We start from the raw sequence: 24,303 nt of genomic DNA on the forward strand, positions 1-24,303 counted from the left end.
AACAAACCATAGTTGTGGCTCCACCCTTGCTGAGGCTGTTGGCTATTTACAGACTGCCTTTAACCTTGTGGAACGTCAGCTTGTAGACCTGAAACTTGTTCTTAACGTTTCTAAAACCAAATTTATGATCTTTTCAAATGGCAAGAAGATACCTGAGCCCCCTCCCAGTGTGTTCTCCCTGCAAGGAAACACGATTGAGCTAGTGCCTTGCTACAAGTACTTGGGTGTTCTGATTGATGACAGGCTTTCTTTTAAGTCTCATATAGAGAACCTGATCAAAAAACTAAAGCTAAAACTAGGGTTCTTTTATCGCAGCAGGACATGTTTTACTTTTGCCGCCAGGAAAAAGTTAATAGCTGCCACCTTTCTTCCCTTATTGGATTACGGCGACCTTCTTTATATGCATGCCCCTGCAAATTGTCTCCAATCTCTGGACTGTGTACCACGGTGCCCTGAGGTTTGTCACATGTTGCAAAGCCCTCACTCACCATTGCACCTTATATGGCAGAGTCGAGTGGCCCTCGTTGGCAGCACATCGTCTCTCACACTGGCACATTTTTATTTATAAAGCGATCTTAGGTCTACTCCCCCAATATTTATGTGGCTACATTTTGAGAACCCAGAGCACTGAGTTAGGCAAGCACTCCTTCATGTATTTTGCACCTGCTGCCTGGAACTCACTACAGAGCACTTTAAACTTGAGGGAACTAACTTCTCTTGGAACATTTAAAAACCTTATGAGCGACTTAATATCTGCCTCATATCGTTCTTGTTCCTGCTCATGAAAGTCCCATTTTAACTAGGGTTGGGAATCTCTGGCATGAGGCCGATTTGATACATATCTAGATACACGGGTTACGATTCGATTCAAAAACGCTATATTTGTAATACAGAACAATTCGATACGGTTTAAGAACAATACGATTCGATACGGTGTAAAAACAATACGATAGTTAACATTTGTTGATGTAGACCGGGCATCACCACATGGCAGACCGCGGTCCGGGCACGGACCCAGTGACAGTTCTGTCTGGACCCGTGACAATTCTAATATTGTTAAATAAATCATTCATTGTTATTTTTTCTCTGACGGCAGTGGCTACAGACTGCATGCACAGCTAATCTAGCTAATGGGGCTTTCACATAGCACACGTACAGCGCAGACCTCGGCCGGTGCAGCCATTCATTGTGTGTGTGATCGCGGGGCGCAAGGGTGCATCGGTCTGCGCGGAGCTGGCTGGCGCTGGTGCCCGTGTATGCTGCGCCCAAGTTGAAAATGTTTTAACTTGGGCGTAGTGCCCTGTGACAACACCTCGGCGTGTCCAATAGGAGAGAATAGTGGAATAGTAGTGCATATCTCATGGTATCAGTCATCTAGATTTCTAGATACGTACACCTCCTGTCTGTTTAGAAAATCATTTGCTTCAGTTTACAACAGTATTGGTCTTTAATTGCAGAAAAAAAGAAAAAAAAATCTCGCCTATTGTGGAAAACAAAAACATCATATCTCTGCCAGTTTTTAAACACACCTGGTATTCCCAAATTGTTGGATATCTCTCTCCATGATTGGGCTTTTTTAACGAGATCCCGGTAGGACTGTAGTCTGGTGTCCCACAGCTCTGCACACAGAGAGACAGCCACAGTGATGCTTTCCTCCATCGCCTATTTTTTCCAGATTCCAATATTCTCTCGTACTGGATGCGCCGAGGTGACATCACAGGGCACTGCAGCCAATTTCAACTTGGGCGCAGCACCCTGTGCAGCGGCGGCACCAGCCAGCTCCATGCTGGGTTTTCATACAACTCTCTCAAACTTAACAGAAATAAAACTGAGGATTTCCCTGTTGACACTATAAATCCAGTTCAGCTAAATGTGATACTGTCTCTCTGACTTTTGTCAGTTCCATAGTTCCTCCTTTCCCTCAGGTTAAAAGTCTGGGTGTCATCTTGGACAGCACTTTATCTCTTGTAGGAAAATCAGTAATGCTACTTGGTCTGCATACCTTCACCTGTACAATATCAATCATCTTCATCCATCACTTACAGTGGTGGAAAAAAGTTTTCGGACACCCCATGCATTTGTGAAATATTGCATTAAGAATCACTCTTAGGTCTTCAAGTGCAATTTCTTTTAGTACAGTCACAGCCAAAACACTAAAGAAATCCTAAAAAGCCATTAAAAACTTGTAATTGATTGGTTCCATAAAAATACATAAGAAATTTTGAGTATTGGGTCATTTTGGTACCAGTGATGAAGGTCATTCTTTTTATTAAAAGACACAATTTTTGTTGTCAAGCTTCGTGTCTATATAAAGCCAGCACATTTGAAAGTTCTTCAGACACAAAAATGGCTAAAACAAGGAACCTAACGCAGGAAACACGCCTGAAGATAAAGATTCTCAGCCAGGAAGGGTACAGCTGCCGCCAGATAGCCAGGAAGTGCAGATGCAGTCCTTCAGCAGTTGGATACACTCTGCAGAAATACAGATGAGCCAACAGCTTGGAAGACAAACCAAGATCTGGGCGTCCAAGGGTTTCTTAAGCAAGAAATGATCGCATCCTGATCCGCATGTGCAGGCAAAATCGCCGAATGACATCACAGGAGCTTCAGCAGCAGTGGTCAAACCAAACTGGTGTCCAGTGTTCCACCCGCACTGTACGTGGCCGACTTTTAGATCATGGCTTAAGGTCCTACAAGGCTATCAAGAAGCCCCTGATCAATGAGAGACAGAGGTTAGCCCGGCATCGTTGGGCCCAGGCACACAAGAACTGGACAGCCAGGAATTGGAAGAAGATTCTGTGGTCAGAAGAATTTTTCAAGAATTTAGTTTTGTTAGTTTTTCTTGTAAACAATAAACAAAAAAAAATATATAATTTGTATTAGTTTATATATATATAGCCGCTCATGTCATCGCTGCAGTCCTTCCATTGAACATAAATATCACTCCTGTTCTTCAGCAAGGTTACTGGCTCCCTGTTAAATACTATATTGATTTCAAGATTCTGCATCTCACTTTGAAGGCCCCCCCATAACTTAGCATCTTCATATCATTTGAAATTTGTTCATGGCTACACACCTTCCTGTGCTCACTTAACTACCAAGGGGTTTAGAGCTTTCAGCTGTTCTGCCCCCAGCCTCTTGAATTCTCTCCCACAAGACATTTGCAATATTGACTCTCTCTCAAACCTTTTCAAACTGGCATATCTGGTCTGATCTTGACCCTGATGGTTACACTCACATCAACTTCTCTACTGATTATGGTTTTATACCTATTTATAACATTGTATATCACTGTTTTGCTGATTTTATGATGTTTGTTACATGATACATGATGATGTTGTTTGTTTTTAACTGTGTCTTTTAAGTTGTCCTTGAGGTCTTTGAAATGGGCCTACAAATGAAATGCATTATGATGATGATTACTGTTGTAGTTGTTGTTGTTGTTGTTGTTGTTGTTATTGGTAGTAGTAGAAGTCGTAGTAAAAGAATGCAGAAAAAAATTGATATCTCTTACTTCTGTTATGTTCTATGTGGTTAAATCATATCTTACCAGCAGCAGGAAGCCCCTTAACAGTAAACAATGGCTCAAGGACTGTAGGAATCAAGATTATGGGGCATATATTTACAGGAGAAAAGCTTACATTTGAGCAAATAAGAACTGCAACTCCAGCACATCCTTCTTAACATATTTCCAACTATTATATATTTCAATCATTAAAGCCAAACAGAAGAGAGGGACCATAATAGCACCCTGTCAAACTGTAGATGAAGGATTTGGTCACTGTTCTAACCTAAGAAGCAGTGGTTAAATGGTTATGATGTAGAGCCTTTGTTACACCTGTTTGTACTGTATGTCCAAAATGAATGACAATTATTCAGACTTACGTTAGTATAACGGGAGGAAGGGGGACTCTACATATGATCTGGGAATGTCCTCTCATTAATTCCTTCTTGTCTGATGTGATAGGTGCTACATCTAAAATCTTGGACACTGCTTTCACAGTATGCTCTGCAACAAGTGTAATAAGACAGAGGCATGATGGCAGCAACAGATTTGCAGTTATCGAACTCTGGACCTTGAGCTGCCTCGCTGTAAAGAGAATTATTCTTGTTAATTGAAAGAAAGAAATATTTCTTCTGTTACTAAAGACAATCTGGACTTGTTTGCCATGGAAAGAGCTATATGCCTGCTGAAAGACTTTGATAACTGTATGGACAACCACGGGTCACCGTGAACTGAACACACAATGCTAAATGCTTCTCTCTTGAAACAACATTGAAACAGAGCCCCTGTGAAGATTATTAGTCAGTATAGCTCTGTTGTATTGATTGTCTGTTTTAATTCTAAAACAAACAAAATGTGAGGTTTTCCAAGGTTATCTAGATGGGATTTAATTTGGTCGCAAACTCACATGGACATATGAAAACTTTTTTTATATTTTAAATTACCAATTTTTCTCTTGCTTTTTCAACTTCCTCCTCTTCACCTTGTCTGCATGTCTTGGCCAATAAAATATTCAATGACGTACCAGCAAAAGTTCTCTATTCAGTACCCATGTGCCTGGTGAACATGAAAAGCTTGGAAATAGTCATTGTTCTTCATTGTCAAGAGCTGCCCTCTCCATTTAACAGCACAATTGAGTACCCAGACTGATTCCTTCAGTTCTGCTCCTCCACAAATGCAGCGGATGATTTCAGCCAGCTTTTTCAAATCCTCATTGAGCTACTATGAATTGTTTAAAATGTCACAATATGCAAATCATTCTTGACCTCTTGTGAATCGTAAAATGCAGGACAGAATCAAACTTAAAATCGAGAGGGGAAAAATTGAGAAATATACAGACAAAAACTCTGCACGCTCAAAAACATTCGCTATTTCTGCTCAGACTTGAAATGGCTCAGATAATATGCAAAGCGCCCAGGCTGTCTCCCACACTTAAACCTGCAGAGAAATTTTGGGTCACATCTGTGTTTGAGCAAGCCAAGATATAAGTACAACTTGCGGCACATTAGCATTCCTAAAAGTCACACTTTAATTGGTTGCAGATTAAAGTTAATTGATTTAGCTGATAGTTTTAAAGCTCCTGCAGATAATTAAGTGCAGTGTTGAGAATTCTGATATGTTGACATTTTGAGAATGAACAACCTGTAACGTGTGGATACAACATACCGTTAACTAACATCTTAATCATGCAAATTGAAAAACACGGCAGATTTAATTATCACCAGTCTAATCATTGGTCCTCATTAATTACATTGGGCTTATTTATTCACATTCACATAGCTATTCCACTTACTTCCCAATTATGCAGGACAGTCCTCAGACCCCCACTGATATGACAAACAGCAATTCCATTCTGCCTCATTAGGGAATGCTTGTAATAGGATGCTGAGAAGGGGGGAAAAAACTGTACCTAAGGTGGAAACACTGCAGCAACTTGAATCAGGACCATCAGAAAAGATTATTAGGATTGATCAGTATTTTAGATCTTAGTATCCTTGAGGGTTCATGTGTCTAACTCATTGAAATATGAATGACAGGAAATCCCAGACTGGCATACGACCCCAGTTGCATACATGAACTAACACCACCCCTGCACCATCCCACTTGTTTCCAGCACTGCAAAATATAGCAAGGAAGTTCAGCAACCCCTTTGGTACTAAATAGTCATCGCATCATTGTTCTGACCTTGCCCAGCATACTGTAAAAATGAGCACTTCTTGAATCTTGTCTTGAATATCCAACAATGAGGGATTTAGTCATGTACCTCACCTAGACTGAAAGTCCTCCCAGAGGCATGGCTAGTCTACGCTGACTGACTAAGTGGGAAATGTCAGTCTAGCCAGTGACTCCTGGCCAGTGAACAAGCCAGAGGCAGGTTATCAGTTTGCTGAGCAAGCAAGCCAGTTGCCCACAGGTGCTTGTGTGTGCGGTATTTTTCGGAAGTGATTTATTTACCAGTGTTTTAATAAAAGTTCATTGACTCACCAATCAACTCCATTATACCAAAAATGGTTACCGTTTGACAACCTTTGGTCTCTGTGAGGTATGAGATTATTTATTTATTTATTATTTTTTTTTTTTTCATTTTTTATTATTATTATTATTTTTTTTGTACATTCAAGACTGCTCTGGGTGAATGAAGGGTAAGAATATACCTTCTCAGGGGAAGTATTCCTTTAATTTCCATCATTTCCTGTCCAGTGGAAGGCCACTAGATGTTAAAAGGAGCAAATATAAACGTTTTTATGACAAAACATTGTCACATTAACATGTGTAATAGTTACATTGGTCCACAGTGCAAAATGTATTAGTTTCACAGTCTAAAATTCTAAAGTCTAAAATTGTGAAATGCCTATGGTACTTAAGTCTGTTCTTTTCTTTTGCCCTGTGTCCACATCATGTTACTGCCAAGTTACTTTCTGCCAAAAAAAGGCTGACAAGGCTCCTTTTATTATCAATGGTAAATGCACTATTTTAAAATACTTGTGACATTAAAATGTGTTTTGATAACATTAGCTAATTATTACAAAGATTCTTTAAGGTCTCGCTGACATACTGTTGTAATTTGATGTTTTCAGTCATTGCTGTGGTGGCTGCTGACACAAATTTGTTTCAAATCAACTTATCTTTGTCATTTATTTTCTTGCCTTCCAACCCATTGTCACTCCCAAGGAAAATAATCATAACTTAATGGAGACAAGTGGGTAAACATAAAATTAACAAAATGATAAGTTTTTAATGTCCTGTACATATTTGGTACCCAATGGTGTTTCACTATGGTCTATTTGACCCCAGGCTGTTTTAGCTGTATAATACAAATAAAATATCAACATTTTACACAAATTTAGAGGAACTATAAATGCCATTTATTATACTCAAGTAAATCCCCTGTGCTTTAGGGCCCTCAACAAGAAAGAAAGTTACATCAGAACTTGGATTATGTTGTCTTGCTGCAGCTGAATTCAGCTCACATCTTCCAGAGTAATGAGAATTTTTAAGTAACTTTTCTTGTCAATCAGTTCTATTCAGAATCCCTCTTTCTATGCCTGTTTCTCTCTGTTTGTCTGTATGTGTTTTTGTCTGTGTCTCTCTGTCTTTCTCTTTTGACAAAGTCTTTTGACATGATGCTTTATGTGTATTAAAACACAATGGCAAAAGTGAATGTGTTAAAAAGAAGCCACTCTGACATTAATCTGGTCTAATGTGAGAAGGAGGTTATATATGAAGACACGTGTTCACAGTAGACTTCTATGATTACATGGAGACACAGACATCAATAGACATTGATGGTTGCAGGGAATAGACTGAGTGCTGTGGTAATGACACTTTACCTTTAATAGTGCTCATTAAGAACACCAGACACTCGGTTAACGAGGATGAGAGATGAGCTTTGCCATTTGTCTTCAGACCATAGACACTGTGAAGGGGTCTTATGACTTCCTTTGCTTTCAAAAGATTAAATAAAAGATAGAACTTTAAAATAGAAAGATGCTTATTCATTAAGTGAAAACTTATTTTAACTTAAGCCGTCTACAGTAGATTAGACCATTGCTGTAACAGATATGAAGAATTTATAATTAAGGCCTATAGACTTGAGGGTCAAGTAAATATAATTGTATATTGTTCCTTGCATAACACTGACAATCTAACAGCACTGGTTTGTGCAGAACACGGACTCAGGAAAGGTCACGAGAAGACATATTAAAACTGAGATATTTCAATCCTAAAATTAAAAACAGCAGTCAATTGATGGTGCGCGGATTTTTTTTTAAGTGTTAAAACAAGGAAGACCTTTGCAGAAGTGTGCCCTGGAGTCTAATCAACAACCCACTTAATGCTGGCATTTGAGAATTTGAAATTCTTCCTCACGAGTGTTGAAATGTAACTGCCTAGAGACAGAAACAGCTGATCCAGTCATGTCTTCAACAAAGACTAAATGAGCCTGTTAAAAAGCAGGTCACCATGTATCTATAACCTTAAACAAAAATAATGAAACTGTGTGGCTGTATGTAAAACTTCTGTGAAGATGTATTGATTTATCTACCCATACATGCTGTATGGGCACTCGGCAGCAATCATGTGAAGCTGGACTTGAAATGGCTCATAGATTGCAACTATGGGACTATCCAATTATTATTATTATTATTATTTCTGCTACCAAGGAAAGATCTCAGTGGGATTTCCTGTTTCTAATTAATAATTGGTATATGTGGCTGACACTCTGTGAGATTATTTGAAGTCATTAGAAAACACCCCCTTCCCTTGAATCTTAGGAGAGAGTGAAGGCGACCAGTAATCCTGCAGGGATTGCACAGCCGCAGCAAAGCAAAAGTGTTTTGTTCAGGAAATTTAATTGCGGCATCTACAAACTTGTCCCTTTGAGTATTACCAAATAATGACTGTTCTAACATGAAATTAAAAGCAAAATTTTTTTTTTTTTTTTCTTTTTCCTCTCCGGGCTAGAATAATCTTAATGGAAAAATATTAAAGCTTACACCCTAAGTCCTGTTGTTCTCAGCGCCTCACTTCATTGTTTGATGATAAATTGCCACTTGTCCCGACTCTCAATCAACTGCCCAGAGTGTTTGGTTTTCCATATCTTGTAGCTTTCACTTTCCAAATAGGGCTCTCATTCGGCGCTGCACACAGAAAGTTGCCTTTGTTCTCTATCAAATTACCCCAAACAGACAGCAAAAGCTGAAATACTGTTTGATGACAAAATACTGCAAAATACTCGGAAATACACATATGATGGCAAATTATGAGACAATGCAATTTGCGGCATGTTTTTAGCCATGTTTTGCAGTGTGATGTTTTATTCTCAAAAAGTAGATGTTAGATGTTAGGTAGAACAAAGAGACCTAGGTATCAAAGACAGAGAGCAGCAGAAGGAAATAAGGGGACTTCAGGACAGGAGCCCATGGAAAGGGCTGGTGGAGAATGGAAAGCACCAGCACTAATACATCCAGGCTATTGATTTATCGGGGGGTATAGTCTTAGAGACGGGTGCGAGATTGATCAAATGGAAGGTTATCCTTACTCACAGAGGCAAGCTGTTTGCCAATATCCATCACTGGAAACTCAAAATGGCTCAAAAGGATCCTTGACATTCCTGGGCTCTGCAGACCAAGACGCTGGCCACATTAGGAGACTGTCAGAATGAGCAGCTCAGCTCAACACAGACAGATTTTCACCCTGCAGACAGGAGACAGAGGAATGCTGCATGGTACATCCTTCACACAGGTAAAACTGAGCTGCACCAAGGCCAGCGTCAGCATCCTGTCAGTATCAGACCAAGACTGCAAGGAGATTTAGATTATTGTTTCCTTGCCTGAGAATATAGTACAGCTGATACTTTGAATCCATCTGTCTGTCTGTTTATCTATCTATCTAACTTGGCTTAATTCAAATGACATCATACCACATGACACCTTGTTGAGAGGTTATGTCTTCAAAGTGTAATATATAAACTTTGGTGCATTTGGTGACTTGAAATGATGAGATTGCCTTTGGACCGCTTTTAATCTCAGTTTATCTTTAAAGTGTGTGCCTTTAGAGGGAATTGTTGAATTCCAGCTAATGTACTGCACTCTATTGGGAAAAGACATTAATTTTAAAACATTTCTGCAGTAGCTTAATTTTTCATGAACAACATAACACTTAACTGGTTTACACACAGGATAGTGAATTGGAATGTACCACTGAACACAATGCATACGGTATACTGTAATGTTCAAATGGCTATTAAAGATTAAAACATGAACGCTGGATCATGGAAACAAAGTCACGGCTATGCGCACTGAAGAATTTTTTTATGCAGTGATGGATTTTGTTTTTGTCAGTTCGCTGACACGCGTACATCGACACATTGACGCTACCTGTGAGTATAGCATCTGGTTTAGGGAGAACCAAGTAAGTAATGTTGCTGTGTTATAATGTTTAATAGTTTTTGCGCATACATTTCTTTTCTTTTTTTTTTTTATTGCAAGTCCCCAGTCTGCTCCAGGGAGGCCAGGCCTTGTTGAACGTTGGTTAATTTGCATCTGCGTCCTCCTTGACAAGAATCACCACCAGGTTTCCTGACCTGAATGTTTCAACAGTTGAGGAAAAGCAGTAAAATGAGATGCAATTAATCCCTGTGAACCAAAATCCACCCTGTCCATTAATCTTTTTTATTGTAACTGAATACAGTAATGGAGGTGGTGGTGGCAGGTTGTCAAGCGGGGAATGTGAAGCCAAGGGGATTCACTCATCTTGTGAACGCTGGCAGTCATGGCGTCTGGAAAAAAAAAAAAAAAGCTTAATAACAGCTGTATGTACTAAGTGCTCATTTATGAATACTGATTAGCAGTGACTTATTTTGTCTTCTTTCACTGGCATTCATTTAGAAATAGCAGTGGGCAGGAAGCCTTTTATTTTGGAAAAAAAAAATTTAGATTGATACATAGTTCTATTTCTGTGTCAAAAATGAGCACCAAAAGCTGTATTTCCTCACCAAATGAAAGATGATAAATGGGTTGGGGTAGGACTCATGAATGTGCCATTTATGTGTATTTATGTGAAGCACTTGTTCAGCTACAATGAATGTATAATATAATTCTTATGGATTAGCTGTTAAGTCTTACTTGAACATTTACTGGTGAAGGTGTATGTTTTATAATGGAAAAAAGTAAAATAGGAGTAAAAGAAACAACCCACCATTGTTTGTTGCTGATAATTTTCAGGTTTTATATCGACTCTGTCTTCAGTGTACCCTGCGTTTGATTAATTTTTGATTCCTTTACACCTTGGATCCCCTTTCAAAGAGAAATGCCAGGTGTTTCACAAATAGTGCGATTTGTCATCTGGTATGTTCTGTTGGTGTGTAGGCCGCTTTATCATAGCAGAAGTCGCACAGTTTCCACTGCTGGCTCGTGTGTCACGCTCATCACATTTGACAGCTGTTCAAACTTCACCGCATCTGCTTATTTGGAGGAAAATTCTGCTGCTATCATTAGCACATTCACAGCATTGCCATATTGCCCCTTTTTGCATCTGTTCTCAGAAGTAAACTGTAACTGATGGTATTATCTAAAGCCATGATTCAATAATCTTGCTAATCCTTTGGGACTTCTTAGAACTGGATGTTGTAGGACTGAACACTTGCTGTGTACTTGGAAAAGTAAGGAGCCTTAGAGTCAAGAGTTGAAATTATGGTGTGCAGCATAAAACTATTTTTGGGATTAGGAATATTTCATTTGAAAAATTAATGAACGTACTTTGTAGACATGCAGATTTTATTTTTTTATGCCCAAATTGTAACGTTGCAGACAGTGTCAAAAATATGAGTGATTAGGGTTTGAAGTAGATGCTTTCATCAAAATCCTAAGATTTCCTTTAAACTTTAACAAACGGTGACATTCCAGTGTGACAACGATTAAAATGCACGCTTGTTTAGGGAATGCATTGGATTGGAGGGCTCCATTGTATTTGGAGTGGGGCTATGTTTAGACTGCAGGAACACTAAGGTCATAAGAAGCTTTGGGGTGAAAAAAAAAAAAAAAAAAAAACACATACCACCCCCTCCCCTCCATCCCTTATTCCTTCACACTTTCCTGCAAACCCTGCCATTTTGGAGATTTATAAATAGTATTAAGCCTGTTCTTGGCTCTCTTGTCGTTATGGCCCGCTCAGTTTGAGTGGCGGTTGTCACAGACAATTTCTGTCACACTCTTATAGAAAAGGCTGCTCACTGAGGAGAAGAAAATACCCTTTGAGGAGAAAAAGTCATAGTTGGAAGAAAATTGGGCACAACAATTGTTGATCTATTTGGATGAGTAATTGTAAAAGGCATGAATATTACAGTACAATATTACACAAGGTATGATAAGCATTTGGGTGAACTACTTTGACTTTAGGCAAGTTATTTAAAGTTGTATATATATATATATATATATATATATATATATATATATATATATATATATATATATATATATAGTTATTTGATAACCTGCAACCATTCTACTTTAGTTTATAAACATCCTACACATCTTATGACTTATGCATTTGCAGATGGTTTCTCCCACACAGTGAAAGGAAAAGTACCTTGAACTATATAACGTATAGTGCATATACACTGTATAAATTGCTGCTAGCCAGTTGTATAAATTGTTTTACATTTTACTTCTAATTGTGTTGCACATCAACCAACAATGACTGGAATCCAGACTGGCTGGTGTATCAATAAAACATATTGTGGCTAGACACATCATGTGCCTAATTGCCAGAAAGGTGAAACAAATCATAAACAAAGCTGTAATGTATATTTCAGTACTCTGCTGGAAGGGTTTAGGCAGATACTCAACGCACATTCTGACAGGCATTAGGGAATAGCAGCAAAAAATGGCAATCCCTTCTAGACTCAAAATGGGAGAAATAAATGATGTAATTGGCAGAAAATGTCTCGGGTGTGAGGCCTTGTGTTTTGTAGAAGTTCTCCATTCACTCTGATGGAGGAACACATTTTATGCACATAATGCAATGACTAAGAAATAGCATTGAGTAGAGGAATGTTGCATGAGCAGTCTTCTGTTGCTGAAGCTCTTTGCCCGCAGCTCCATGAGATGCCTTGAGATCTGCGGTATCCTTAAGACACAAACTCTGCTCCTATACTCCCAAGCTCCCTTTTGCCTCCCAGCGCAGAGACAGTAAGCCTTACTTCAGCACTTGCAAAATTTGAAATTCTCCCACCTATTGTAAATGCTATATGCCAGATTTTAAAGTTCATGTGAAATCAGCGCAGAAGTAGTCATAATATCCAAAGAGCAATAAGCTGTTCTGTGATAATGAATGTTCTGGGAAAAAAATAAAATAAAAAGTTACATGGATAATGCACATCTATATGATTTTTTTTTTTTTTTTTTTATTGCCATTGAATTATTAAAATTCTATTGGAAACCAACAGAAAAACAAAGCATGTCCTCTCTCTCCTTTGTTGTGCTGCAGGCACTGAATGTGTTTTCTACACAATAGGTGGAACATGATGGCGAATCACATGAATTCACTCAATCAGTTGCACATCAACATAAATCACTGCTGTGCCCTTTTGGCATGAATATGCATATCTAAAGTGTGAACTCCCTTCAAGCCAAGACTGAACTATGATACACATTTTCTTTCATGTATATATATATATTAAAAAAAGATCAAATACATGCTTATGCTCACAACGAGAATAATTCTTATTTACTTTTCATTCCACAGTGACTTTAATCTATGAAGTGATAGTACACAATATGGATGAAAACCTGAATAACTTTGAATTTTAATTGTCATTCATATGAAATATGTTGAAAACAGTCATGTTTTGATGCTTAGGGCCCTATCTTGCGCCAGACTCCCTAAACCCGCTATTTGCGGATTTAGGATTTAGGAAGAGGCGTTCCCCTGTAAAAGTTGCTATCTTGTGCACCTCCCGCTATCCGCAAAACACCTCCGCTACCCACTATATTATGCATAGGCATGTTTTGGGCGTTACGCCAGTTAAACCAATCAGTGTGCCAGGTGCCATTGCCTTTAAGGGCAGGATGCGCTATCCTAAATCCTAAATCCTAAACCCGCGATGGAGAGAGGGAGGTAGATTTTCTCAGGGCTTCTACTGAGGCTAAAGCAAGGTGGCTTTATATATATATACATATTATATATTATATTATAGGCGAGTTAATTCGGGAGATGGAGCCACATGTGTCCAAGTGGACGTGTCACAAGGTTGTACTGATTGAGTAAAATCCCCGGGTCACACCACACACACACAAGAGGCAGAGGTGGAACTTTGTGTAAACTAATTTATTGACAAGGTAGATTGGGCAAATAAAATATTAAAATAATAATAAAAATATAGCACAGCTGCTGGCTTATGATAAAACAATAAAACGTGCTGGCGTAAGTGTCCAATTAAAACAGTCTTTCCTCTAAACAGTCTATATGAGTAATATACTCAGTCCATTCCGGCGGCGTCCCGGTATCAGTCCGACCGTGTGCGTGGTGAGGCTCCGTCGGGGCGCGCATTGAAGCCGCCTGGGCACGCTCTCGTAACAGCCCAAACTTTAGGGAAAGCGGATAGCGGGTGGTCAGGACCACCCGCTATCCGTTATCCCTAAAGTGTGTGCACAAGATAGCAACTTTAGGGATAGCGCATGAAACACGCCCACAGACACACCTCCAGGCGCAAATGACGGAGTCGGCATAAGGATAGCGGGTAGCGGGTGGCGCAAGATACCGTTTAGGGATAGCGGAAGCTCCTAAATCCACAATTTGCGGGTAGCGGGTAGTGGCAGCGGATAGCGGGTGGCACAAGATAGGGCCCTTAAAGCACGATAGACCCCCAGTTTCTGTCCCTCTCTTCATAACAGCTGAAAAATTCAGTATATTAGGAGAAGAGAGTAGGGCTCAAGGGGTAGAGCTGAACTGAAGTACCAACACTTTCTCATTCCCAGGGTGTCAGATACTGCAAGCTTGGTCACAGGATGACAAGCATTGGGCTTTTTGACTTTTGTTACATGTCAGTGTCACATGGTTAGGTTTAGGCAACAAACCAATTCGTAAAGGTTTAGGTAACAAAGCCACGTGGTTAATGTCAGGGAAATGTTTGGTTTAGACAACAAAACCATTTGGTAATTTTAGGGAAATGTTTGGTTTAGACAACAAAACCATTTGGTAATGTTAGGGAAAGCTTAGATTTAAGAATGAAAACCACTTGGTTAAGGTTAAAGAAAGGTGAGATTTAGGCATAAAAACAGAAAGTGCACACGGTCTTGGTCACATGCAAATTTTTTTACCGGACACAGAAATCAAACTCAGGTCTCATGTGAGAAGGTACTATAATCATGTCATCCTGTGACCAAGTTTTCTGTTCATAGTATATACCAACCTGTTCATAGTATATACCAACCAACTGAGGAATCAGCATCCAAATAATTATATCATAAAGTTTTCGGACGATACAGCAATCCTTAGCTTATTTAAAAAAAAAAAAAAAAAAAAAACTCCAACATTGACTTATATAAACAAGAGATAGCAGGGGCTGTGAGGTGGTGTGAGGAGCATATCCTATTTTAAATGTAAAAAAGACAAAGGAGATCGTCTTTGATCCAAGGTCTGTGGGGGATCACAACCCGATCCTTATCCACGAGGAGAGAGTTGAACAGGTGACCTCCTACAAGTATTTGGGTTTTTGTTTTGATTTTCAGTTAAACTGGGCCAACCATGTTGACTCTGTTTGTTCCCAAATCAACCAGCGCATGCACTTTCTGAGAAGGCTCAGGGTCCATGGTGTGGCAACAAACATCATGTTGCTGTTCTACAGGGCTAACATAGAATCATCCGTTATGGCATCTCCACATGGTTTGGTAACCTGTCCATCCAACTCAAATCCCAACTCCAAAACTTAGTCAGGAGGGCTGGTAAAATCATAGGTATGCAGCCCCCATGTTCTCTCCAGGAAATCTTTGAGAGAACAGTGAGGAAACAGGGCCTCAAAATCACCCGAGACCCAAATCACATCCTCCATAAAGAATATGAGTTGATGCCGTCTGGCAGACGGTACAGGCCACCATACTGTAAGATCAATAGATTTAAATTCTCTTTTGTTCCACTGTCAATCAAAGCACTCAATAACAGATAACTAACTAGTGGGGGGAACGGGGAACACCTTATGGGGGGAGTGCAATACTGTAATACTTGATGCTCTTGATATATCTGCACAATGTGGTGTAGGATAATGTGGTTAAATTTTTGTATGAACTGTATGTATGTGGTATGTATGTTTCTGTATTTATGTATAATGCTGTCTCTTGGTGCCCAAGACAAATTTCTCCTCGGAGACAATAAAGGCTAATTGAATTGAATTGAATATAAATTTCAAGCCTGCTCTTGTGGACTTTCTCACTCTTTATACTATGTCACCATCCCCCGCATTTCATACTGATGCCAAAGAAGCCTTTGGTTTCCTTTTGTGTTAATATCAGAGGCAAAAGGGAGCAAGCTGTGGTATTTGACACCCTAAGAATGGGAATGGGATGGAAGTACAACACTATAAAATATCAAGCAATGTTCCCCTACTTTTCATTTAACCCTGGGAAAAAACATACTGTAACTGTTGATTTAGCACCAAAATCACTGTCAGTTCAACATACAGTATGTTCTTAAATGTGGAATTGTCACCTAGTGTTATTGTCCTCTATTTCAAACAACACCTCAGTTTAAGTTAAGTCTTTAAAATTGTGTTTTAGTTTTTTCCAATCCCTCTTAATGTTCAGCCCTGGATGTTGGAGTTCAAGTGGCACTGGATCCAAAAACATTGGCAGCCATCTTTGCCCAGGTCTTCTTCAAGCTGTGTCAAAAAAAAAAAAAAAAGGAACAGGAAAAAGCTGCAAACACATTGACGAGGGCAGACTGCCCACTCGTCCTTAGAAAAAAAAAAAAAAAAACTCATCTTCACCTCCCACCAACCCCTCTGAGCCTGACCCCCCTTCCATTTGGATCACTTGCTCCTTGTTAAAAGGACCCAGCCCTGGACGGAGCGGGGGTGGTGATACCCCTAATGAAGATGAATATTCAGCCGCTTTAGAAAGGCTCCTGGAAGGCTGCCCGGCCTGTACTCGCTGTTCCAGTCAAATTGGCAGCGTGGTGGGGGTGGAGGCAGAGGCTGACGTACGGGGCTGGAGTGGTGAAGTTGGGAGGTGGGGGAGAGTACAGATGATTGGGGTGGCAGGCAGACAGGGAGGCATGCGTGCTTCTGCGCTCCTTTGGCAAATGAGCAGAAAGAGACATATAAATTGTATTTGCATGCCCGCACACACTTGAATGCACATGCACACACACAGGCATACATGCATGTGTACACAAGCATAGCACAGGGATCAGGCTTTTATCTGTGGGGAGGTGAGAAGCTGCAGGCTTATTGTGAAAAGTAGCAGGAGATAAGAAAGGATACGGGCTCGATAATTTATAGGTGGATTTTGAGGATGCTGTGTTTAGATGCTTAATGCGGTGCCATGTGCTGTCATGGTTCAGAGTACCTTTGTCCATGGCTGTGAACGAGCTCCTGTTGCCAGGTGGAGAGGGGAGATGGAGAGAGCCGGCGGCCATTAGCGATGTTGGCTATTGGAAGTGAAAAGAGAAGAAATGTGGGGCAGCTTTGCCACCCGTTTGAAGTGGAGACAGCTTGTTTGTGAAGTGGAGGCCGAGTGCTCCGCTTTCATGTCCTGCTCTCATATGACCTGGGGAGACCTCAACTTCATAAACCATATTGACTACATTGTCTGAAAAAAAAAAAAAAAAAAACACTGACACAATCTATTCCAGCACTTACGTGACCTGGAAGCCTGGAGCTTAAGGAAGTGAGCTGAGTGAGAGAGCACTGGGACTTTCAATGCTAGGTTGTGACACGGTTGACAAACAAGCAAAAATAAATATGATCTAAAATACTGACTCATTATTACCTGGGTAATAAATAAGAACAGTGTAAGAGAACAGTGTAAATCAGGGTACATAACAATACCAGTACTGTGGCATTTGCTTGTGATTCTTTAATCAATAATGCTGTACACCATCAGCGCTCCCTCTTTGATCCTGTAAACGATTACATGATTAACCATACATTAGAAGTGAAACCATGAAATTGCCAGTCCTCCCACCTCTTCAAAAGTTCAAATCTTGTGCTCTTACTGAGTTTTTGACACAACTGCTGATCCAGCTCTTGGGGATGAGGGCTTGAGAGACTTAGACAATTTTTTGTCGTCTCTGCATTTCTTGGGAGGGAATTGGCAGATTATTTGGTCAACCTCGATCAGTTCCACCACAGCTTAGAGGGATACATGCTCAGTGACTAATATTGCCCACAAATCCATCAAAGTCAGAGGGCTTGTCCCCTTTTAAAACTTGTGTGTTTCAATCAAGCACTAGCGAGTCAAAACCATCACAAACAGAGGCCATACTCAGCCTATCACTGACGCTGACAGATCCGGTTGAAAATAAATTATGCTGTCCCACAGAATGAAAGTACCTACTGTAATGTCATATGAGGGGACATTTAACTTTCATCTTCAAAGCGCTGCTGTAAAGTAATGCAGTTTCCTTTGCAATTTAATATCCCCAAAATAAAAAGTGAAGATGCTTTCTGCACACTGGAGAACAACATAAAATGGCTTTTTGTGACAGAATTTGACTGTTATACATCATGTGTCATACTAGCATGCAGTCCCATGCTCCTGCTTGCTTTACTTGTGGAGAAGTACCTGCAAATGCTTTCAGGAAAGATAAAGTGAAATGTCTCCGTAAATTTGACATCTGTACTTCCTCAGTGAAGCAAAAAAGAGAAAAAGAGTTGAAGCTCAGTATGGATTTTTAGGTGAGCTGAATAAACCTTGAATTAACCTCCCCATAGAACAAGAGCCATTGGAAGAGCCATTGCACTTTTTTTTTTTTTTTTTTTTTTTTGAGGGATGAATTGCATGTGCTTTTAAGTATTAGACATTCAGATATACATTTACAGTATAAAAAGAAATGATGTAGACTGCAGTTTCTGGCCATGTGTCTGGGTATAATACCCTGTGTTATAGATCTCAAATGCATTAACTATCTCCTCTCATCTCCAGCCATTACAAACATGAATGCTGCACACCTCACACACCAGCACAGGTATGCACACTCACACAGCTACCTGGACAAATGCACAAAAGCAAGCACACGCAGAAGGACAAACTGCACGCACATACACATACACACACACACACACACACATATTTCTGCTTTCACTGCTGGTCCTCGACTGCGGTGCGTAACAGAAAAACAGTTATTCAGCACAGGTCCCACGGGTTGGCTGTCTGCTCGTTTGTTAATGACAAGCATTTGGGGTAACCATCGATTTCCTGTGGCACTAATTAAGAGTAGACTCATTAAAACATTTGCAATACATCCTGTGTTAACTTTGTGAGCTTTTTTTCCCCCTTGCTTTCCTACTTTGATCGTTGTTTGTCTTATCTCTTCTCTCACAGAGTTGAATACTCATATGTTCACAAAGAGACTGATCACAGAGAATAACAGAGATATTATGATCCCCCCCACCCACCATTACTAATTTGAAACAAATATATTCACGTAAGTCTTTAATACAGTATGTTTCAAATGGTGCATGGCAGGCAGCGACCAAGCACTCCTACTTTTGCCATTAGGCTGAGTGTGTTCGTTAAACTTAGCATAATGTTAGTAAACAGCACTAATTTCCTCTCTTTTATCCAAATATTATGTGAGCACCTAAGGGGCACCATAGTGCTACGGATTTAATATGAGAGAGAGATAATGAGGGAAACTCTTGGCTCCGATTCCAACCAGGCTGAGTAACACTGGGAGGGGTTTGAGCAGACGTTCACATCCATTTAAGAGTGCAATCTGTATTAAAAGCCCAGTACTTCTTATTCCGAGCAGCCATATTGATCCATCCAACTGTCCTCCCTGTGTGTTTGTGTCTGGTGCCAGGTCGAATATTTGTCTCTGCTCACCTCCATGTGCTGCTGCTGGGTTGGCCCTTACAAGGTGATTGATCATAGTTATCTTAATTTGTATTTTGCTTTATATTTTAGACTCTTACTTTCAGCATGTATCATCACTCTTTTACATACTGACAGCTTTCCATTATTACAGTCCCGGCACTTGTCTGCCAGAGATCTACAGGGCATTTAAAGAAATCTTAAGATGTTTATTTTAACAGATAGCAGTTCTATCTGTTTTTGTGTCTTTTTTTTTTTTATTCATTTTTACCTCAGTTTTCCTCTATTTCACTTTCATTTTTACATTTACTGTCATATTCCTTTTGCGTTTTTATCATTTTTTAGTGTCTCAGGGCAATGATCACTTTTTTACATTTATAATTCAACTCTTTTCCCCCTCCATGTACTATGAATTTAATTAACCTTTCATTGAAAAAAAATGGTTTTGTTTTCTTACACTTTTTTTTCTTAAGAACTCTTCACATTTCTATGCTTGTTTGTTTCTTGCAATACTTGAACCAGGAAAAACAAACAAACAAAGAAACAAACAAAAAAAACAAAAAAAACAAATACAAATACAAACAAACAAAAAAAAACATTCATTATGACCTGCTGTTTGTCCACAGTCCACCCAATCAGCTGCAAGCTTCTTCGGCTTTGCTTTTGGCCTTCGTGAACATAACATTTGTCCTGTTGCAGCAGGCTGCACTCGCTCTCTCCAATCTCGCTCTGCTCGTGGGCAGCACATGGAGATGTGTGGAATGAACAGCCTGCAACAATATCAAGTGTTAGCAGTCAACTCAACAGAAAGCTAATGAACCACAGCAAACAGCTTGTGGGGTGTAGCAGGCGAGAGCAGTTGCATCAAAAGCCCTTCATCGGAGGCTCGAGCACGCTTAAGTGAATAAACTCTATCCTAAGGCTGCTGGAAAACAGACATAATCCATTGACATGTATACAAGTCAAAGTGAGAGAAGTAGCAGACAGCGTTGCACTGGAGAAGAATAGACTGTGCACAACAAAGGTTCCACCCAAATACTGACTGTGGAATTGAATCACAGTCACTTCTATATGGTAGCTTTCCTTTTGATAGAAGTAATAACATGTCTTTTGAGCTATTTTTGCTGGCTGTGGCTGAACTGAAAGCAGGACCCCAGCACACAGAGCAACACTGTCCCATCAAAGGTTGAAATGAGCTCAAACTCTAAAATGCAGCATGCTTATTCATTCATTCATTCATTCATTCATCTTCTAAACCACTTATCCTCACAAGGGTCGCGGGGGATTGCTGGAGCCTATCCCAGCACTCATTGGGCAGAAGGCAAGGAAACACCCTGGACAGGTCGCCAGTCCATTGCAGAGCATGCTTATTAAGGACAAAAAATGATGTTGGCATTATTTCTTCACATTAAATTAAATGATGTGACAATACCAGGTTCAGGGTTCATTCTATTTTATCTGTAAAGACATGGAAATTGTAGATCTCACACTCCCATCTTTACACTCCGATTCTGAAAAGAAATACACATACAAAACAAAACGAAAAAACAAAACAAAGCAAAAAATTACAAAATAAAAGAAATTCATATCCTAAAAAAGATGCCTTTGATGTACTGCATTTGATGTACTGTCTAAAGGTTCATTTATGTTGAGTATTAAATATGGATATGGATACAGATATGGATACAGATATGAGAGGAGAGAAGATATGGGAGGAGTGAAGTCAGTAAAGCAAAAGTGAGTTATAAAGAAAAATTGAACAGGGAGCTCGTTGCAAATAACCTTGGGTCTGTTTGAGAAATTGTGATTACAGGACAAAAAAAGTAAAAGCAACTAGATGGATACAACTCTGACAAATGTCTGGTACAAGACCTGAATAAATCGGACCCAGTGTGTGATGTATTGAATTTTACATAGGAAAGTTAAAACCACTACATCAAATAATATATAGCTATATAAATTTACAAAACTGAAAATACAATATCCAGGTTGAAGTGAATGCAACTCTGTTGTCCAAGTTCAACTGTTCAGTTATTTGGTCAGTTTGGTCTTGAGTGGGGATGGCCCACAAGTTGTGGATGAACAGTCATGACTAGGCTGTTCTGGTAAGCATCGATGGGTCAACTCAAAGAAAGGAAATCAAGAGTCACTACCTCTAGGGGGTAAGATTCCACATCAGGTTTAAGTGGTGCTCGGGGTTTCACCCTGTCTTTCTCTAGGCCACAGAAAACACACCAAGCTTGAAACCCACGTACCTCCTTCTCCATGCCTGGCCAGAAGAAGTGATGCCTCAGAATGGCAAGGGTCAATTCCACTCCTAAATGGGCTGCTGCTTCATGACACCGCCTCCACAAATCATGGCACTTCGAAGCTGAACACATCTGGAATGTGGCTTACTTGTGTGGGGGTCAGTCACTTTTGCGCAGGGGATCCTTTTCTGTATACAAAGTCTCTTTAGCTGTTGCAACAATCGTACAGTGGAGGGGAGGGCTTTCCTCTCTGGTCCACTTGGGTCCTTGCCATTGTCCACATACCTTCTCACAGCATGGATGTCTGGGTCAGCTACCTGGAAGGCCTCCCAATCCTCTCCCAGCTCCAGTGTCTGATATTGTCTGGATCAGGCATAACCCCGGACTGATAGACTACATGCCCTAAGAATTTTACCTGCTGCTGCAGCATCTTGCACTTATTTGGTCTTAGTTTCAGACCATGGGCTCTATTTTCCCAGCGCAGCGCAGGGTGTCGCAATGAGGCGCACCCCGCGCAGAGCTATTTTGGACCAGTGGAACCCGAGGGGCGCACAGTTTTGTATTTTCGCAGACCGAGGTGCGCCGAGATGGGAGTGACGGCTTAGCAGGGGGAGGTGCCGACAGATTCAGCTTGATGCAGTGACATTTTCGTACCAAAATGCTTCACCGAGGTGCGCCATAAAGCTCGCCATCTGAAACCACGTCTACTTTCGGCACAAGGCGCAGCGGGGCCGGCATAGTGGAATTTTGGTTGACCGGCGGGCAGTGCGCACACGTCACCAAAACTTCACAGATTGTCAGACACATTAACAACGCAATAAATACCCACAAAAAACACTACTCAATGCTATAATGTCAATCAGCAGATAAATGTATCTCCATATCAACTGTCCCGTCACAACTGATGTCAGATCAAAGGAGATTGGCACCGTTTGGCATGTGTCATGGAAACCCAACCTGATCCCCTGTCAGTCAAACAATGTGTCCAGTACGGTGATGTCTTTTTTCCAGTCATGGTGTCTGGCGCTGCTCGTGTTAACTACACAGTTCTTCTTCCATATATATAAATATTCCACACTGGGTTTCTGTTATCCGGTAATCACCGGACTCTGACTGGTAAAATCTGCCAAAGTCCGGTAATTTTTAAATGTCCGTTGAAAATATTCCCTCTAAGCACAATTTGAATTTTATTAAAACAGTCAATTTTCACGTAATTTTATTTATTTATTTATTTATTTTTAAAAATAGCCTGCGTGATCCATGTCTCCAGTGTACCAGAGAGACAGAGAGAGGTTTTTCTCTGCAGAACCGGATCAAAACAGCGCAGCGAAGTCGCCTGGGGGAGAACAAGGTCACAAGACTGATGCGCATTGCACGTTGCGGAGAGACACTTGAGACTTTTGATTTTAATTCAGCTGCTGAATTAAGTTTTTATTGCACCTATTTGATTTCAAGTTGGCAACACGCCTTGTTATTAAAATGGTATGAGCCAGTTTTTTTGTTTGCAAATTGTAGTTGCAATTGTTTGCAATTGTATGCAATGTTCATGTTAAAAGAGCACAGGCTTGTACAATATTTATTTACTTATTTTAGAAGTTACGCACGTGAGTCAATGGACAGCACTCACTGTATTTGATATAACCTACTTTTCAATAAAAGGATTACGCTATAAATTGACATGCCTTGATACCATTCTTATATAGTCTGCATATAATTTTAAGCTCAATAAACTCAGATAATATTTGACCGGAATTTCAAATATTTGTCCAGTAAATTGAAAACCTGCCGGTCACGTTGTCCGGTGCCAATTTTTGATAACGGAAACCCTGATTCCACACATATCGAAAATGTAAAATGCATCAGTTCCTTGCCAGGCACTGGGCGTTTAGAACAGCAAATGTAAAAGCTTTCATGAACTGGATTTTGTTTTAATCTCTAGTGTGTTGTTGCATCAGTAAGTGATGGAGTCGAAAGTTGCAAAACAAACATGTATTTATATGAATATGGCGAGGATTATCCTTTGATGTAAAAACATTCATTAAAAATGGGGGCTTCAGTGTTAAATTTGTATTTGCTCGTAAAAATCAATAACTTTAACAGACGGTGACAGAGCTGGAAAAGAGAGATGCGAGGCAGGTAGGTAATGGAAATACAGGGGACTGAGGAAGACGAATGTGAGGATAGATAGATGCATGGATGGACAGATGTACGGCAGGTAGCTCCAGAAACATTCCAGCAGCCAAGACTGGCCTCATTGTCCTGAGTGTGTGATGCTGCTGCTCTCTTCCTCCATGTCAATTGTGTAAACGTTCATTACGTTTACATTTGATTGGTTAAATGTGAATCGGCTGTGTCAAACCCACTCCACGCCTTCTCTCCTCACTTGCGCCGGTAGGAGGAATGCTGCAGTAGTTGCGCCATGGCACACGGAGTGCCAAAATTTCAAAATCCACTTGGCCACACCCAGTTGGCGCTGCGCTGTGCCCCCGCCTCGCCTGGTCTGCGAAAATAGAGCCCCATG

At 40.2% G+C, this 24,303-nt stretch overlaps 1 long non-coding RNA gene across 1 annotated transcript; it reads right to left on the reverse strand.

The window, feature by feature from the left end:
- Nucleotides 1-649: 649 nt before the first annotated feature.
- On the reverse strand, nt 650-17,365 carry LOC115357086 (uncharacterized). Its single transcript, XR_003928071.1, has 3 exons — nt 17,354-17,365; nt 13,479-13,483; nt 650-799 (listed from the first exon to the last, which is right to left on the reverse strand). It is a non-coding gene; the product is annotated as an uncharacterized LOC115357086 (long non-coding RNA).
- Nucleotides 17,366-24,303: the final 6,938 nt, after the last annotated feature.

The sequence above is a fragment of the Myripristis murdjan genome, chromosome 3, assembly GCF_902150065.1.
Source record: "Myripristis murdjan chromosome 3, fMyrMur1.1, whole genome shotgun sequence".
Lineage (NCBI taxonomy): Eukaryota > Metazoa > Chordata > Actinopteri > Holocentriformes > Holocentridae > Myripristis > Myripristis murdjan.